The following is a 13,971-nucleotide window of genomic DNA, read 5'->3' on the forward strand; positions in this document are numbered from 1 at the left end:
GATGTCTGTATGTGTACAGTGTAGCCCCCCCAAAAAGGGCTTCTGTGTTGGTGCACCCGAATCATCTGCAGAGACACAACCACCCACCCTTGTTGAGCCCTTTTGTGACTCTGCACCATTGTGGTCGCCAGGCTCTGGCTGCTGTGCTCCTCGGAGACGGTGGTGGAGGCACATCTGAGAAGAGTGTATCTGGATGAGTGAAGGGGTTAGGAGGAAATGTCGCTTACTTGCGCACTGTGCTTCCGGAAAGGCCTTTTCCGGAGAGGTCGCTCGGGAGCTGAGGCTGACCGAGCACTCTCCCAGCAGTCTGACTCCGAGGCCAAAGGCCGGGGTCAAGGAGGAGCTTGGCTTTGTTGTGAGCGATGGAAGCGGAAGCGGAGCCAGGTGAGGCACCGGGCAGCTGGTGTTGGGACAGAACCTACCCCGTAAGGAGTTGGGTTTTCAGATAAGGGCCTGGGGTCGTTGTGTCCTCAGGGGGCAGGACCGGCATGATGTTGTTGAATTTTTTGAAAGCTGGTGCTGGTTCTGTGTGGATAGTGGGTTGGGGGAGGAGACAAGAATGGATGCAGTGTGGACGTCATTGGGTAGAGTGGCTCCTTCTATCGTGTGGGTTGAGCTCTAAGATTCGTGCTTTAGGCAACAGGTACAAGCCCCTCACATCACCCATCACATAAAGCACAGGACAGTGTGCGTCTTTATATCCTTTACAGAACTACGTAATGTGTAAAAGCAGCGTGTGTAATATTTACGTGTGTGGGTACAAGGCGTACACTAAAGCATTCACCTGTTCTGGAGAGCGTGGCAGGCACTGTACTAGGTGCTGAACGCTATGTGCTGCAGTTACCTCGCCCAGAGACGTATGTGGTTTTACGGAGAGCAATAGAAGGGCATGGGAGTGTGTGGTTCGGTGGAATAGGAGGAACGTGTGCACAGTGCGGCCGCAGGATGGCCGTTTTGTCCCATGGGTCGGCGTGGGTCAGACTCGGGGAGGCGGTTTTCCTTGGGAGGTTCGGCTGCCCTGTGTTCATGCACCCCACTCTGTCTCCCGGACGCCTTTCCAAGCACCTCGTAGTGAAGCTCCATCTGGGCGGACTGTGGGCTCTTGAGCTCCACACGGGCCACCACCCTCCTCCCCACACCTGTGCCTCCTCCTGGGAACAGAGCAGCTTGCTCCCTGGTCCGGTGGTCAGAAGCCAGGGAGATGGCTTTGCCTCTTTCCTGCTCTTCCCTCTCCCTGCTGGTCCGTGGGTCCTGTGGCGTGGAGCTTGCCTGTCTCAGAAGCCATCTGTGAGGTCTCTGGAGATCTGTACCCTGTCATCACTTGGGTGGACTCGGGGAGGGCCCGAGTCCTGCGGTCTTCCCTGCGCCGGCCCCACTCACCTCGCAGCAGCTTGGCTGTGGGGCGGGGGGCGCTTCCTGCTGTGCAGAGATGCTGGCGTCCTGCCCCATCCGTGTACAATACGCCTCGCTCTCTGAGAAGACGGCCTTTCTTTCTGAATCTGTGTCCTGCCTGCTGGCCCTTAGTGCCGGGTGTTGCCGAGCAACTTGGTCACTGACTCCTTTGGGGAAACACGTATGCCTTGTGTACGAGGACCGTCTAAACTTCTCCTTTTCTGCTCCTAGGTTGCTCAGTCAGTTAAGCGGCTGACTTTGGCCCCGTCATGAACTTTTTCTTGGCGAGGTAACCCCCGAGACGGGCTCTGAGCTGACAGCCCAGAGCCTGGAGTCTGCTTTCAATTCCTTGTCTCCCTCTCACTCTGCCCGTCCCCTGCTGCTCTCCGTCTCTAAGAAATAAAGAATGACATTAAAAAATTAAAACAGAAAATCTATTTCTAGTTTACTCTTTTCTGTTGTTCACAAAGGTCGTGCTTGCTTCGTTCTTCCCCAAGGATGAGTAGAGCTGACCGTGGAACAACTTGGTGTTCGGGGTTCCACCCTGCCCACGATTGAAAATCCGTGTATAACGTTTGGTCCCCAGAACACTTAACTGTTCAAACTCTCCTGTTGTCCAGTAACCTGAGTAGAAACAAAAACAGTGCATTAGCACCTGTGTCTTGTATGTGTTCTATACTCTATTCCTCGAGTCAAGTAATCGAGAGAAACAGTTTTACGTCACAGGGAAATAGGTGCACAGCTCTGCGCTGTATTGATCCCTAAGTGTATTCTCCGTTTGTTTCTAGAATGAATTGTCTATCAGAACCCACATCAGTGCTGCCTCAGGTGACACACTACGCTGTTGTTACGTGTATCATTAGCACTATGCGTCCGGAATGGGAGGAATTGGAAAGATTCCTGTGTATTCACGGATGTCACAATTCATGCGTTACCAGTGAAGGGTGAATGCTTCATGATGGCCTGGTGTAATCAGTACGATTGCTTCGTCATGGCCTAGGAGATACACGGGGGAATGAATGGTTACAAAGCTTTGCTAGCCTGCAGTTTTACAGCCCTATTCCTAATACAGCCTGGACACATTGTTACATTACAAAGACAGCCTGTGATAGTAGGCTGAGAGGCATCTTCTCTGGGCGGGGACAGAGAGAGGCCTGCCAGAAGGAAATGTCATGTTTGGAAAGCCAGGTTATGGAACAACACGTTATTCGTTTTCTGTCAGATCTTACTGCCCTTATGCCCGTGTGAGGATAGGCTGTCCGAGTGCACACAGTTCTCGCACACGATGTTCCTCCTGATGAACGCTTAGGTGGTGGTGACACACATGCGCCCCGGGCGGCCTGGCTGCATGCTCCCTCGATTTTCACGCACAGACGTGTGCATGGCAGGCGAAGTGGTTCACTGAGCACCTTGGTGAGGATTTGCTGTCTGGAAAGTGGGGGTGGGTCCTCACAAATGTGCTGATATGCAGACCTGCATGGGGTGGGGGGGACCCGCTAGCTGGGGCAGGCTTGGGCCTTGGGGCCCGGCGATACGTATGGGGGTGGAGGCGGGCACTGTCTGTGCAGCTTTCCAGAAGGGCCTTTCTGTTCCTGGCCAATGTTTCCGTAGACGGCTGGCTGGCTTTAGTCCCAGCGCCCTTGTCGTGGAAGGGTCCATGTGGGAAAGGAGCCGAGACTCTGCCGGATCACTCCTGGTGGCAGCGTGCTTTCCAGCGATGACACTTCCATGCCGCCTTCCTCGCCCTCCGTCTGCTTCGCCAGATCTCCTCTCTGTGCTGTCTTCTTCTGTGACCTCCTCTGGGCTTTTCTCTGTGCGCGTGACCTTCTGTAGGATACGCCTTTTGAATCCCTGCATCCCCCAACTCTTTTTCTTTTTCTTTTTGCCATATGCACAGTCTCATTCATGAGTTTCCTGATTGGCTGTGTCATAGGTCCTGGAAATCACGCACGTCGTATGGACAGTCATCTCTAGCAGGGATTTCTTGATTGTGTTGGGCTTGATGGTTTTCCCAGAGTGTTTTGTAACGTCCCTTGGCATCTTCCTGACTTTCATAATGTTCCCTCTGTGGCGGTTCTCTTTGGTAGCATTGACTGTCCTTCTTGTAAAGTGCCTGTGTCATGAGCCTCACAGATCCTCGTGGCCCCTGGTCCGCAGGCTGACTGAGACCCGCTGCGCTCCGGAGCGAGTGAGCCGCCAAGACACGATTGGTGGTGACCCGTGGGGTTCTGGGTGGCCAGGACTTTGTCCGATGTCAGAAGAACTTTGGAGGACAGTCCCTTGCTTTCAGCGTGCTTCCTGAGTTGAGGGACAGAGCCGGGATGGAACTGGTCCGGGGCAAGGGCTCTGGCTGTGCAGCCAGACCACTGGCCACTGGGACTTGTTGCCTTCAGGACCCTGGGGTGAGCTTCCTGCACAGGGCCAGCCGCCCTGATCACACCCCCGCCTGTATCCGCTCGGTCGGTAGCTGCTTCACCCCTTCCCACCCAACATCTTGGTGCTCACTTGTCTTTCTCGTGAATAAATGTCGTTTGTGGCATTTTCCCCCCGACGGGGCACCTCCTTCTGCACGAAAAACCTGTGCAGGCAGCCATGGTCTCCTCAACTGATTTTCTTGGGTTTTCACTTTTTGTGTTGGAGAGGTCGACATGCGGTGGATGGTAGTTCCTTCTTCTCTGCAATCTTCTCTGGGGCGTCTGGGAAACCGTGTGCTTCCTCTTCGTGGTAGAAGCTGCTTCTCCTATCGTCTGGACCATTTTAAAAGCCAAACCCCTTTCTAAAAGCACCAAGCTATCCTGTGCCTGCAGTGAAATGTGCCAGTTTTCGATCCTTCCCTTCCTTCTGCCTTACGTCGTGATGTCAGGTCTTCACTTGTCTTGCAGTTTGAGTTGAGTCTGCAGGTGTGCCCGTCTCACAGCAGTCCTACATCCACAGAGATGCCACATCTTCCACGCGAGACACAAAGATGTCTCACAAATAGCACCAGGTTTTTGCATGGGCTGGGGTAGCTGCAACGAGAGCTTCGAGAATTTCCCTTTCTTTGTGCCTCCGTGGTCCTCACGCTGGCCGGCTGGCAGCTGCAGCTGTGGACCTCGGTACATGTCAGGCCATTCAGCCTTTTCTTGTCATACCACGAGTCTTCTCTGCATCGCGGGAGCACGTCCAGCATCCCTGGGGACACTTCAAACGGGTCCCAGGCTGTAATTCAGGTTCATGGTATTGCCCTTAACACGGCGAAAATGACGCAGGAACCCTGAGAAATCACTTTTCCTGTGGTGCTTGATTTACTGGAGAAAGGAAGTGCTTACCAAGAGCCGAGTAGCAGATTTGTGGATTCGTGCAACACTTGAGGGGACCTCAATAGCAACAGGAGGTGGTGCACACTTCCCCCAGAGGACAGCGTCTGCTACAGCTCGTGTGATGCGGTTAGGACTTAATCCTGCGTCTCCACGTTTGTTTGCCTTTCTCTTGACTGCAAATGGCACCATGTAGGTACGGTCAGTTTCTGTGTGCAAGATGATACGTTTTATCTTGTGAGAGTAGGTTTGTGTATGTTTTCCCGATAGGAAATGCTCTCATAGCCTACTATCTGCGTATATTTCATGCACTCCTGGCCTCCCTTTTACTTACTAGTTTTGATACTTCGTAGCTGCTCAGCTCATCTGCCAGTCTTGCCAAACGTCACACATCTCCAGAAAAGTTTCCAATGTATTTATTGGAACAAAAATCCCCACATAGAAATGGGCCTGCACAGTCCTACATCAAGGATCAGATAGGCTTCTGTGGGTTCACCTTGTCAAGTCAGATTGCAAGGAACGTGGTCAGTTCTGTGGTAACATTCCCGTTGATTTGGAAAGGGCTGATTTATGAAGGAACTTGAAGTATGTCACCAGTTTGTACTTGGATTTTCTAGAATTGCTGAAATCAACCACTCTCTCTTTGGAATGTCAGTTGATAAGTAAACCTTATCCCCTCATTTGTCCTACAGAGACAAAAGCTCTGGGGCGCCTGGGTGTCTCAGGGCGTTAAGCGTCTGACTCTTGGTTTCAGCTCAGGTCATGATGTCATGGTTCACGGATTGAGCCCTGTACCGGGCTCTGCGCTCGACTGACTGCAGAGTGTGCGTCCACCTCCTTGGAGCCCACCTGTACGCCATGTCCTGGTCGGGCGCCCAGTATTGGCGAGAGAGAAGCCCCACGCGGGGTGGTGGGCCCTGGCATCACTCTCCTCAGAAACCCTTCCTCCCTAAGATTTCCTGCTTGACTAAGGAAAGAAGTCGTAAACTCGCCCTTTCGCCAAGAGTCCTACCATCCTTTGTGAAAAGTCCATTGGGTATGGTTGAGTCTGATTGAGCCAGGTGTTCAGGCTAAGACAGCAGCTTTTGAGTACCGTCAGCCTTTCCCCACTGCCGCTCCACAAGCCTGCTTGCCAGACGAGGCCAGAGGCCGGGGACGGGCAGGAGGCTTCTCGGCCTGTTGCTCCCGAGTCAGCAGAGTTCCTGAGTCCTAGACCTGCCAGGCACCTGAAAATGTCTGTCCCCTTGAGTGTCGGTCCCTCCGAAAATCCCCGGGACTCCTGTGGGTGGTGAGGAGGGGACTGGTGTGTGTGATGCTACTTGAGGGTGGTGGGTGCTGGGACTCTGGAGGGCCACGGAGGCCTGGTGTGCTCTGGTAAAGACCCCCTGTGTCTCTCCACTTTTGTCCCCTCGCCGACCCCAGGAGTGTGCAGCTCTCGCTGCAGAGCTCCACACCTGCAGGGAGCAGCTCGTGCAGAGAGAGGAGGAGATCGCCAACCTGAAGGCGGAGAGAAACAACACCAGGGTCAGTAGGCGCACTGCCAGTGTCTTTAAACACAGGACACCATTCGCTCCCCTTGTCCACGTGTCCCCGTGGAGTTGGCCGGGACCTATTGTTCTCAAACCTTGTTTGATCCGTGAGGAGGAGTAAGGCTATTTTAACACATTCGAGGGGGTGGCTCCCTACCTGGGAACTGAATTGAAGGGATTCAGACTTGGTTTTGCATTTGGTGACCTTGAGGCCCGGAATTGAAGGTGTTCTTGAAACACGGTTTTCCTTTTGCCTCTCCCGCCAGCTGCTGCTGGAACATTTGGAGTTGCTCGTCTCCAGGCACGAGAGAGCTCTTCAAAAAACAGTCATACGGCGACAGGCGAAGCCTCCGGCCGGCGTGTCCAGTGAGGCGGAGGTGCTCAAGGTGCTCAACTCCATATTGGAGAAGGACAAGACCGAGGCTGAAACGGTGTGCCTAGCCACGGCGGTCCTCAATTTGTGCACATGCTGTGTGTTGTGGGCACACTTTGTGTGTTTGTGTGACTGGAGTTTCCTTTTCATCTTCTCGAATTCTTGTAAGAAGACAGGTCTGTATGGTCAAAAAGCAGTAGTTGGTGGCAATGTTGTGTGTATCGATTGGCTAGTACAAATTGCATAATGTAATTTCTTTCGGGGAAGATTTGTCTCCCATGTAAAATTGAAAGCGGTTAACAGGCAAGTTTGTGAACAGGAGCATCCGTGAAAACCCTTCCCAGCATTCTGTCATGTTATTTGAGGCGAAGGGGATCTTAGGGTAACTGTATAGTAAGGACTAACGAAACACCTCTGTGTACAAACTCAATCCCTTTGTTTTTCCAGGTAAGAGAGCAGTTACGTGTGGCACTGGAGGGGTGTAGTTTCGTAGAAGAAGAATTAGGGGCCACACGCAGAGTTCAGCTCCAGACCTCATCCCAGGATTTGGTTGGAGGGGGTTTCCTTTTTATCCATTGTTTTTAAAACAACATATGAAGACTAGCAGTGGGGGCCCTCACACGTTGCTTCCCTTTCTGAGTTTCAAAGGTGCAGAGCCAGATGAAAGAGCTCCTGGCTACCCTGTGCACTCTCGTGGCCAAGCTGGAAGAGGACCTGGACGTCTCCAGGAAAGACCTCATCCTTTCGGAAGCAATGAACACCATATTACAAAGAGATGTCCGTGAAGTGAGTGTCAGTTGAAGTGGCCACGCCGTCGTCGAGCCAAACGTGGGGTGTTTGGTTCGGCCTTGCCCAGCGTGTCCTTCGTCTCCCACGGGTTTTGAACGTTTGGAGTTTGGTAGAAGTAGCAGCAGAACGGGACGTGACTCCGGGGCCTGGGCGGGCTGCCTCCCCGTCTGCGTGGTGGCATCTGTCCTCCCTGGGCTCTCCCCTGCAGAGGCCTGGCGGGCAGGCGGCGGAGTGGCCTCGGGTGTGGAGTGTGGGCCACCTGAGCTCGGCCCATGCCGTGCTCTCGGTCCGTTTTGGGAACACACTCGGCACGTAGGAACCAGCGTGGTGCTGCCAGGTCGCTTCCGGGGGCACGACCGTGCGAGGGCGGCTCTGCCGAGGGGCCGTCACGGCCGCCTCTGCCGCCCTGCCCTCCTCCCGGGGGTTCCGTGCTCCTGGTCGTGGCGGTCAGAGTGAGCGAGGGGCAGCCCGCTGGTCCCGGTGTAAGGTCATGGAGGAGTGCGGCCGCTTCTGCACGTGTGGTCGTCGATGGGAATCTGATCATTGTCACAGAAACTAGTAAGGGTAGGATGGTTTCTCTGTGCCTCCTCCTGTCACTGTGAGCTGCCCTTTGCAGACAGTCCCCGCACACCCCACCCCCAGCCCGGCAGTGCCACCTCGGGAAGACCCTGTCAGACCCTCGAGGGTGTACGTGCACGAGCAGTCTGTTTAGTACCTTAGTGTGGGTGAGGTCGTGTCAGAATTTAAAACAAAAGTATTTGCAGAAATTATATAACCCGTTCAGTGAAGTTGTTGTTTGGCAAAGGTGGGGAGAGACCCCTCAGCAGAGTTCAATATGCAGAGAATTCAGAAAATCATTTCTTAGGACTCATCACTTTCACTCTTGAGCCTGCTGACATAAATTGCTTAGTAAACACGGAGGGCTGGAGGAGGAATCCTTCGGGTGGTGGACAAGAAACGCAGGGCAGGACGTCCTGGTTCCATTTGCAGTGTCAGATAGCATGGGATACAATGTTGTTACAGGGTTAGGCTATAGAAGATGACTTCCAGTTATATGAAAGGTGGAGTTTGGCTTCCATTTGTTAACCCTGCTGCTTCAACTTTGTGGTCATTGGATGAGATTTCATCCACCTTTTCCCCGGAAAAAGGATGGTTGTCTCATGGTGTGTGCCTCCAGAGGCAAGTCGCTGTTGTGTGCAAAGCTCAACGGTGTCCGGAGGCAACCGAGGTTGTGACTTCCGGGAGGCTCTATTATCCGTTTGTCTTTGAACACATGGGAAAGAATAAGCCTGGGTAACTGGTCAGAATCCCGAGCAGCCTCCGCACTGTCGGCACAGAGCCTGACGCGGGGCGCCAACTCACAAAGCGACACCGGCTGAGCCACCCAGGTGCCCCGAGGATGCTACTTTTCTGTTTGTTTGGAAAATGAGGACTTCGCCCGGTTTTTGTGTCTGGAGTGTGTTAATGTGGCGTACGCTGATTCTTTCCCTGTTTTCCCTCTGAAATACCTGCTGTAGGCCACGGCCCAGAAGGAAGACATGCAAGAGAGGATCACTACCCTTGAGAAGCGCTGCCTCAGGGCACAGCAGGAAGCCACCTCTCTGCACGACCTCAAGGATAAACTTGAAAACGAGATCGCAAAGAAGGACTCTCTGCATCGACAGGTCGTTGGTTTCGTTGAACTTCATTCCACTTTTATTAATTATTTTTGAGAGAGGGAGCCAGAGTGAGAGAGAGAGAGCGAGCGAGCATGAGCAGTGGAGGGCCAGAGAGGGAGAGAGGGAGACACAGAATCCAAAGCAGGCTCCAGGCTCTGAGCTGTCAGCACAGAGCACGAGGCGGGGTTGACCCCATGAGCTATGAGATCATGACCTGAGCCGAAGGTGGACGCTTAACCGACTGAGCCACCTCGGCTTCCCTAAAAGTCCTTTAACAAAAAATCTCGTGTCTATGTTTTCCACGTTGAAGTTTTCCGCGTTTTTGGTCAAGAGGGAGAGTGTTTTTGTTGAATAATGGTACACTTCCAAAAAGAACTCAACTGGCATCAGGCATGCTCTCAGAAGCTCTGTGCTGGCTGATGTGCCCACCTCAGAATGTCCTATGTAGCGAGCCCTCGGACCACAGTATAAATATGTTTACGAAGGGTTAGGACCGAACCCTTCTCTCCTTAACTGGTCAGGAAGCACGAGCAAGCTCCTCCAGAAGATGGGTTTTCTTTAATGTGTGGGAACTTTGTTGAAGATACTGAAGAAGAGCAAAGAGTTGGGCAAGACATGTTTTGCGTAGTGAAACGAGGACCAAGGCAGTGGGTGACTCCTTGCAGAAAGGAAAGGGTTACTCTGAAGCACCTACCAAACTGTTGGCTTCAGTCAGAACTAACAGTAGATCTCTGCATTTAGATTTTGTTTCACTTTATTGAAAATGGAAACGGAGAGAAGACTTGCTACGCTTTGATGCTTTGCCTTCATTTCCTAGACTGAGGCTCAAAACCGCCAGTTGCAAGAGCGCCTGGAGGTGGCGGAGCGGAAGCTGCAGCAGACCCCGAGGAAGGCCAAGTCGCTGCCCGAGGTGGAAGCCGAGCCGGCCCAGAGGGTGGCCACCCTCTGCAAGGTGGGGCCCCCGTTTCCTTCTGGGTCCCATGGTGGGAATGTCATTTTCATGGCGGTCCGTTCTTGTATCTCATCTCTCACCGGTAACGTCGGCGTGCCAAATTCCACGAACCGGCTGAGATCTGGTTTCGGTGCTACTTTGTCTGAGATTGGAATGCTTTTCAAACGGCAGGCATCATCCCCAGTTTTGTTCCCTCCGGTTTTGTCCGACGTGTGCTGTTTGCCGTTGGTTGCATCCAAGACTCACTGCTTTTCAGAGTTAAGTCAGCGACTCAAAGCTCAAGATAGTAGCCTTGGGTAAGAGAAGGACAGGGGTGCCTGGCTGGCTCAGTCAGTGGAGCTTGGGACTCTTGATCTCAGGGTCATGAGTCTGAGCTCCCCGTTGGGTGTAGAGCTTACCGAAGGAAAAAAAAAACAAAAAAAGCATAGAATTTTTCCGAGAAATGAGAAAATCCTATCCTCTTTTAAACAGAATCGTTTTTATGTGAAACATTCTTAAATGTTCATTTATTTTGAGACAGACAGAGAGAGCGAGCATGGGCACATACATGAGCAGGGGAGGGGCAGAAAGAAGGAGATAGAATGCCATGTAGGCTCCATGCTATCAGCACCGAGCCTGACACAGGGCTCGAACGCCCAAACCTTGAGGTCATGACCTGAGCTGAAGCCAAGAGTCAGAACCCGACTGACTGCGCCACCCAGACACCCCTGTAAGAAATAAATCTTTAAGGAATTCCCTCGGAGGTTCCACAAATAGAGTCGAGGAACGTGCCCGACACAGTCCCTGCCCTCCCAGTTCTCACAGCCCTCACCACCCACAGAGGAAGGCAGCAGTTGAAGAGGGAGTTTCCAGATATGATGTGGTCGGTGCTGGGATCGAGTGATGCACACAGGACTAGGGAGCCCGTGACTGGGCAGCCAGTCCATCCTTCCAGAACCTGGGCTGAGGGAACCTGTAGCAGGGAGCCTGTCGGTGCTTCTGTGTCACCGGTTCGAGTGCAGTGAGGGTCCCAGTGGGAAGGGGGTGGGGTCGTCACGGGATAATGACCCTCAAGGCTGCCATCAAGTCGGGCAGGCGGCATTGGGCGCCCACAGGCCCAGGCTCCAACAGAGCCTCTCCTCCTTGGTGATCTGCATGTCAAGTCTCCGTTTCTTTTCTCGCCTGTCCTGTCTCCTGTTCCTGGTCAGCCGTGTAGCCCGACCCTTTGTCTTTGGACACTCTGCTGCTGAGGAAGCTAAATTGTTGGAAGTAACTTCCCAGCTTAGGAAGGCAGCACGCCTGTTTGCTCTTTCCGCTTGCTGCTTCCTCCTGTCCGTGCTGAGTGGACAGGGGTGTCTCCCGGGGGACGAGGCACCGTCCAAGGATCCGGGACCCGGGGTGGGGACGAGACCATTGCCTACCCCCGGTCACCAGCATGGAAGCCCACTGCTTCCCACTGGCAGGCATGAGGCCTGTAGGGACTGTGAGCAGGCAGAAGGCCGCTCACAGCATGTCGTGCGTAGGCACAGCGTGTGGTGTGGGGCAGCCAGCTCTTCTGACCCCGCTGTCGCCCACAGGCCGAGCAGAGGCGTGGCAACATCGAGGAAAGGCTGCGCCAGATGGAGGCCCAGCTGGAGGAAAAGAACCAAGAACTGCAGCGGGTACGTGTCCGAGCGGAGCAGCCGCGCACCTGGCAGTGGTTGAGGATGAGGCGCAGGCTGGGGGTGTGGGGGTAGGGAGTGGTCCCTTGTTGCCCACTTCTCCCCATGTGGACGCCAGGCCCCTTCTCGATCCCGTCAGGGGTACCGTGGACTCTTGTGCGAGTTGGATGCTAGTGAACACTCCTAGCCTGTGGACAATGTTCTCTGGACGCTGGGGCCCCGTAGGCAGTGCCGCCTAGGGGTGGAGGCACCCGCACAGCCCACCGTGCCCACCAGCTCATTAGCAGCTACTCACGGTTGACGCGGGACCTCGTGGGTGTCCCTTGGCCAAAGCGGAGGTACCGGCCTGGGGTAGGGCAGCCTAGAGGAGGGGTCTCCTTCCTTAGGACATGACACTGAGGTCCTGAAATCAGGTCACGGGCCTGACCTTGGTCCCCACATCCTGAATTTCTACTTGAGGTGTAAAGGCACAGGTCGGGGTAGATGTTCCTAAGAAGAGGAATAGCGTGATCGAGCCTTGACGAAAGGGAGGCCCGTGTCCCTTGAATCCCCTGAGAATTTTCCCTGCGGGAGCTGGTCGGACGTCAACATGAAACACCCAGGAGACAGACCAGGCAGCAGCCTCCCCACCTTGGGACGTCCATCCAAGGCCATCAGGTTTTGTTTTCACCAGAAAACTCAAAACACTCACCCTTAACTTACACCAGAAACTCGTGTGCTTGGCCCTCGGGGTCAGAGAATCAAACATGAGTTTCCGCGGAGTGAGGCTTCTGATGCCAGCGTGACGGCTCGTGTCGGCCGACCCCAGCCTGCCATGACACATGCACACAAGCGAGCACAACCAGACGCTAGCCTCTTGGGCCGAGAATTCGACCTCACCTACTTAGAGAAGCACTTCATTGCCTTTAGGACTGTATGGTAGTTTGGAGGGACAGGTGTTGAGATAAGGATTCTATTATAACTGAGACAATTCCAAGGACACTTTTAAGCTGCTTTGCTGGAAAAATACTTGGGTGCTGATCCCTTCTTGTGGGGTGGCCAGGGTCTTTTCCAAGTGATGGCCGTTGCTGCGTGTGAGGTGTGGTGGTCGTGCTTTCTGTTGCCTGCTCCCAAGGAAAGAGGTGCCAGCAGGTGTGGCTTAGAGATGAGGAAGCCCGAGCCTGGAGGGACTGTCCATTGCCTAGCCTGCGGGTGTGTCCTGTGGGCTCTTCCTCTTCCCTGGGCCCCCCGACTGCAGGGCACATGTGTACTCCGTACCCCACGGCCCTCCGCCCGGCAGGAGCCCCTGAATCCTGCCGGCCTGTCCTCGCCGCTTCTGTTTTGGGTTAATTCAGGATATGCGGTAGAAACAAGTTTTTAAACCATACGATCGATGAGAGTTCTATAAAACACAGACCCGTGAACCTTGCGGTTACGTTCGGAAATTACTTGAGGTAAATACAAGTTTCCATTACAAAACGTTCAGGAGATGTGTGAATTTCACGAAAAACAGGTGAAAGTCTTTCTCACCACTGAATCTTTCCCAAAGTGGATTTTTTTTTTAATCTTTCGGTTTTGTCAATGGATTCATTTCTTTCCCCCTGAGGCCAGATCCGAGCTTCTGTTTCCGCCCCGGAATATTCCTCCTCCCGTGTGTAGATGAGCTGATCCCCTTAAGAATATGCTCTTTCCTGCATGTGCATCTGCCTCCTGAGCCCATCTGAGAGCTAATAATGAGGACATTCGTGAGGGCCCATGCGTGTTTTGTTTCCCAGAAACAAAGGGACCTGCTAAGTGATGACCCCTGGGAAGCAGGTTCCTGCGTTTCTGTGCCCCGCTAGGTCGGTGCTGGCAGTGACGCACAAGCACGCCAAAGAGTGCCGTGGGAAGGGGCAGCCGAGGACGGCGTGCGTGTGGGTCACACCGCTGGTCATTCGCACGCCTGAGCCGGTGTTCGCACTTTGGCTTGAAGCCTGCGTCTTCTCTTTCAGGTAAGGCAGAGAGAAAAACTGAAAGACGAGACTAATCAATGTCTCTCAGACACTATCGACCAACTCCTTGACGACTCGGACCAGCGTCTGAAGCGTCATCTGAAAGAAAGAATGGCTGCCGTGGAAGATAAGGTAGGACATGAGAGACAGCGGCTGAGTGCCCCCGTCCTCACAGAGGAGACGCTCACGTTGTGATCCTGAGGAGCAGCGTGGAGCAGAGGCTAACAGCCACTGTAGAAAGTAGAAATGATTCTTTCACGCGGAAAAACTGCAGGCTGTTAGCCACTGTCTGCGTTAAGTTCCCAGTGTCCTGTCCCTGCCCGACGTATGTGTGCGGGAAGGTGCGTCTCACTGTCTAGAAGAGGAGTATGG

At 53.7% G+C, this 13,971-nt stretch overlaps 1 pseudogene; it reads left to right on the top strand.

Moving 5' to 3' along the window:
• Positions 1 to 201: 201 nt before the first annotated feature.
• On the top strand, positions 202 to 13,794 carry LOC123595683 (annotated as a pseudogene).
• Positions 13,795 to 13,971: the final 177 nt, after the last annotated feature.

The sequence above is a fragment of the Leopardus geoffroyi genome (assembly GCF_018350155.1).
Source record: "Leopardus geoffroyi isolate Oge1 chromosome D3 unlocalized genomic scaffold, O.geoffroyi_Oge1_pat1.0 chrD3_random_Un_scaffold_47, whole genome shotgun sequence".
Classification (NCBI taxonomy): domain Eukaryota; kingdom Metazoa; phylum Chordata; class Mammalia; order Carnivora; family Felidae; genus Leopardus; species Leopardus geoffroyi.